Consider the following 5,984-nt stretch of genomic DNA (forward strand, 5'->3'; position numbering starts at 1 on the left):
GTATTGATTTTCTCTCTAAGATTCAAAACTAAAACTGAAACTAAGCGTAATGTGAATGTGTCTTAAGTCTCCATTGTCCCCTGGCTCTAGTCTGTGTTTCTGGGCCGAAAACTGGGTCCAAACTCAGCCCAAAATCACCCCCAGCGTCTTCTGCGATTTCTTCACGTGACGCATATCACGCGTACGCGTCAGGTACGCACACGCATCGCTGTCAATTGCGCCAAGTCACGCGCACGCGTGAGCCATGCGTGCACGTCGATCCTCACTGGTCAGCTCCTTGGTTTCTTGTGTTCCTTCCATCTTTGCAAGCTTCCTTTCCATCCTCTAAGCTATTCCTGCCCTATAAAGCCTGAAAACACTTAACATACAGATCACGGCATCGAATGGTATAAAGGAGAATTAAAAATTGACAATTTAAAGGCTTAGGAAGCAAGTTTTCAATCATATAACAAAATTGGGAAGGAATTGTAAAACCATGCAAATTGTATGAATAAGTATGCAAAGAGTTGATAAAAATCACTCAATTTAGCATAAGATAAACCATAAAATAGTGGTTCATCAAAGATACCCGCTGTTGTTTATTATTTTTCCCACTGAAGGGCTTGGTCATATGAAAAAGAAAGAAAAAAATCTTCAAAGAAGTCAGAAAATCTAATTAACGGCTAACAAGTTGATAAATTTTCATGAAACCCCAAGAATTGGGGTGAAGTTGGGTGGGAGCAACGTGACAATGCGATAACATAGAGATTTCAAAATCATAAAATGACAAAAGAACCCCCAAACTAGTAAACAGACAATTGTACATAAAAAAGAAAGGAGGGTCAGTATCAGCGGCTTTCCCAAAACAAACCCGGTCTTCAGGACCAGGGGCAATCAATTCATACTTGGGTTCATCCTCATCAAGAACACAAATTCTATGGTGAGTACAAAGATCAGTGATATAATCGGTGTCTACGAGGGGTTCCTCCCCAAGAACTGTGACATCCACCCACTGGAAAAGAGACTCTAGGGAAGACATCTTTTTCTATAAAGGTGACGAAACCTACAAAGAAAAAAGAGAACGGATCAAAAATAGGGTCTCTAAAAGCCCTAAAGCAGGTACTACAAACAGAGCCACTAAGCCTATAGTCAGACGCATCGTAAACACTCCTCTAAAACAAAACATGCAAAACAAAAGCATTTCATAAAAGAGGAGAAGGAAAAGGACTGACCTTTACTTCTGGAGAGAATCAGGCGCGACAGTAAACACTCAAAGAAGGAAGAAGCTTTCTTTCAAATGAAGAGTGTAAGGAAAAATTTTTCAGAAACGAAACAAAGAAAGAGAGGGAAAGTATTTATAAACATGCCAGGGGCATAATGGTAAAATCAAAACGGTCATTAAAGAGATGCGTCGTTACCAATGTAACTGCTCCCCGTGTGTAAATACGCAAACTCCTAACGGACGTGACGTTTGATTAGACCCGACTGTTGAGAAACTTTAAATCACGTCAGTTTTGAAAAATCACGTCGGTTCCTCATCATGTCGGCTACAAGCCCGAGTTAAAATACTCGAACCCAGCCAACTCTTAAAGAAAAGAGATTGTACTCGAGTAGGGGCACCGTTCATACCCTAGCCTAACACTAAGGCCCAGGTACAAATGAGAGGCCCAATCCAAAAGATTGACCCTCACTCTACACCGACCTTCCCCCAAGATGTCGGTTCTAACCACGACTTGCTCTAAGGAAGTTGGAAGTGAAGATTAGCTAGCAGATAATACTTATTCAAATAAGTAACTGCCCCCAAAATCTCTTACCCACTTCCAGGAGCCATATCTCAACTTCCTTAAGATAAAGGGACGGTTATCCTCCTTAAAAGGTGGAACTACTTCAACGATGGTTATTGGTTCACCACTATAAATACACTGACACCCCTCAGGTATCACTAAGTTCCAATACTCTCTAAACTTGCTTAGACCCTTGCTGACTTAGGCATCGAAGTGTCTTTGCAGGTACCACCCCCCATTCTCTCTCACACACAAGTCGAAAGGAGGCTCCCAGGCACAAACCTGCTCGAAGGCTTCCTCCACTAGACGATTAGGCCACCCGACGAGTCCAACCCATTAATCTCTGGTTACCCATCGTAACACTAATATTTTTCACTTAACCAATTTAATATCATATCCTCTTTATTTATACCTTTTAAATTAATTTTTAAATAACCATCTCTATAAAATATTAATAAAAAAATCATCTCTATTAAAAAAATTATTTATTTTTTAATATTAACATATTTAACATTTATATTATTATATAAAATATTAATAATAACTTACATAGTTATGTTTTGGACATCTTTTTTTATAAAAAAAATACTCATTGGTTGCAACTTGCAAGCTAATGAATTCTTACATACATAAAATGGAATTCAAATTTCAATATTTACTTATGCAAAGTGAGACCGACCTAAGTTAGTTTGTCCCTTTTTTTGGTGAACAAAATCTTTTTTAATTCTGGGGATTCTTGAGGTGGCGCTAAGGAGATTCGCTCGGCTAGGACGTGGGATGCCCAAGTTGTTATTCAAGGGGCCCTGATGATTGGGCCAGACCAAGAAAAAGTCCATGTGAAGTGGATTGGGCCACTCTTTAACAAAGTATATAAAAAAAAATAAAAGTTACATGTAAATATAATTGGGTCAAGCATTAATTATTGATAATGGATCTCAACATATATATTACAAATACATAAATGAAAAAATACTTTGAAGCATATGAATTTAAACCTTATCTCTATGATGATGGACTAATTCTATCTTGACATGTCACGAGGGCCTAAAAGAATTTTCATGCGGATCACTAAAGCACTTACTAAGGTAGCGTTTGAAAGAGAGATAGAAATTGAGAGATTTAGACTAAGAGATAGAAACTGAGAAATTGAAATAAGTTTTAATATTGTGTTTAGTGTATAATGAAAGATAGAGACTGAAATAAGAATGAAGCTCTAATTTAATTGCACAAAGGGTAAAGCTGGAATTAATTAATTGAAATTGAGGTATTTTAGGTATAGAATGTTATTAAAATTATAGTCTCCGTCTTAAAAATTTTTAGTCCCCCTGTGTCCCCACTTTTTGGAGGTACTAAAATACTAAAATTTTAGAGACAAAAACTGAAATTTTAGTACTAGTTTCTAGGCCAACAAATATGATATTGAGTCACAATCTCCCAATTTCCGTCCTAACACCTCAAAACAAAAAATACCTAAAAGTATAATAGTAAGATGGGTAGGCATAGGGAACATGGTGCATAACGTGAGTTTTGCATATAAATATAAACCAGAGTTGTCACCAATATATGTATAAACCAGAGTAAGATGCCTAGGGTGGTTTTAATTTGCATTACATAAGTGGTATAATTAAATATCATATGGCTGCAATTTAGACAACAAAGAAGAGTGGACTAGATATTGATTGTGAGAACAACAATCAAACACGGTAGCTCTTCTAATGATTAGAACTTAAGGGAGTAGATTAAGAAAATAGTACGAATATTAAGTTGTACGCATTACAAGATATAACCTTAGCCATTTATAGAAATATCATATCACTATTATAATTATTATCTAACTACTATCAACTAATTCCAACTAATCTTTATTATTCTAATATTTTCCTCAAACTTAAGCGACAACTTGAATTTAAAATTTATTTAAAAACAACTAAATAAAAAAGACTATATAAATTGACGAAACCGAGCGCAGGCGAAAGTGCTAGAATGAAGCCCCGACGAAAGTGCCGAAGGAAGGCTAGATGGCGCTGGCAGAGGAAGTGTAGACGAAACTACCAGAAGAAGTGTAAATAGAACTGCCGAAGTAAGCACATACAAAAATATCAAAAGAAAATGCATATGGAACTACCAGAAGACTGACGATTTGCCAAAATACTGCCGAAAAGATGGCAAACTGAAGGGAAAAATGACAAACTGCCGAAAAAATTGCTGTAAAGATGGTGAAGTGTCAGAGAGATTGTGAACTACCAGAAAACTGTCAAATATATGGAAAATTGTCGATAAGATGGTGAAGTGTCGGAAGACTGGATGCGAACGGATTTGGTTGAAAATCATTTAATTTCTTCATGAGAATTGGTAAAAAGGACACAAAGATGAAAAACAGCAAGATTGGAGCAAAAATTATGAAAATAGAGGGAAAAATCGTAAAGAGGACACCAAACAATTTTAAGAAGGTCCCACAAAAGGTGTCACGTCAGTAGCTAAGTCATCTGCCATGTTAGTAGTGTGTCAACATGTGGTAGCACGTGAAAACCTGATGGTACCACGTCATCTGGTTGAGCAAGCCCTAGTCAACGAACGGGTTAACGATGAAGCGGTTCAGGTCAAGGTGCAGGTAAAGTCAGGTTCACAAGGTAAAGATTTGGATCATTGATCATCATGTTGATTTGATAGTTGACATGCAGAAGATCCAGGACCGTTGATGTGGAAACCAGATGGACGATTGAGATTGAATCTGGAAAGTTGAGGATAATTGATGGAGGCCACTAGACTTTGACCCATGATGTATGAGCATCTTTTAGTAGTTTTCTTAGTTAGTTATCTTAATAAAGTTAGTGATTTCTCGCTAAATCTATTGTGTTTTAGTCAAGATATTTTGAGTGCTTTGCTTTCCTTGTTTTGTAGGAGATTATTGAAAACTCAAAGAGGAAGCTAAGTAAGAGAAGAAGCAAACTCAAAGAGGAAACAAAACTAGAGAGAAAAGCAAGCAGAGGCATGGCGTGCCACTTTTTCACACGCCACCTACACGCCCAAGCAAGGAAGCACTCCCACGGGCAACCAAGCTCGAAGGCATGCCACACCTAAGCACGCCCATGCACACCCACTTCCCTTGGTGCAATAGCGTGCCACGCCCTTCAATAACGTGTACACATTGGGCCAAAGTTTAGGGGTACCAAAAGAATCCATCATCGAAGGCATGCACGCCTCCAAACGCCCATGCACGCCTCCATCCCCTCACCAAGGGCGTGCCACGCCCACCAATGGCATTTGCACTCCAGGCCAAGCTCCAAGGGGTCAAATTCAAGCACCCATCAAAGGCATGCCACGTTACTACACGCCCTCCTCTCCCTAACCAAGCAAGCTTCGAAGGCGTGCCACACCCAACCACGGCGTGTACACCCCAGGCCAATGTCTAGGGGAGTCCTCAAGAAGTCCCATCGAAGGCGTGTAGCCTCCCTCACACACTCTCACATGCCAGCCTAGCACCGAGGAGCCTCCATCGAAGGCGTGCCATGCCCATGCACACCTGAGTCACCCATGCATTGGCATGCCACGCTCAACCATTGGCGTGTACGGACAAATTCCAGGAGGCCAAGATTGAGCAATTCTTGAGGGTGTGCCACGCCCATAAATACCCTTTACACGCCAAGCTAACATTTCATAACTCCAACTTCTGCCCACACAACATGGATACTATACGTAGATGGAGCATCAAACGCACAAGGTTTTGGAGCTGGGATATTACTCAAAAATAACCAAGGAACAGTCATAGAACAGTCTTTGCAATTCACATTCAAGGCCAGCAACAATCAAGAGAATATGAAGCACTCATTGCTGGTCTCAAACTTGCTCAAAATCTTGGTATAAGTCATATAACTATAAAGTGTGATTCAATTCTGGTTGTATAATAGGTAACAGGTAACTTCCAAACAAGAGATAATTTGTTAGAAAAATACTCTCTATTGTTAACACATTTATCTCCTTCTTTTTGAAATTTGAAATATCCCATATACCTCGAGAACAAAATTGTCGAGCTGATATTTTGTCAAAATTAGCAATTACTAGGAATCAAACTTATGTACTGAGCTTATCGCAACTAACACTAGAAACAGATTGGCGAGCACCATTTATTCAATACTTAAGCATTGGCAACATACCAGAGAACATCAAAGACAAGCACAAATTCAAAAGACAATTCAGAAGTAGAAGTCTAGCATCGAGAAT

Source organism: Arachis hypogaea, chromosome 13, assembly GCF_003086295.3.
Source record: "Arachis hypogaea cultivar Tifrunner chromosome 13, arahy.Tifrunner.gnm2.J5K5, whole genome shotgun sequence".
Classification (NCBI taxonomy): Eukaryota; Viridiplantae; Streptophyta; class Magnoliopsida; order Fabales; family Fabaceae; genus Arachis; species Arachis hypogaea.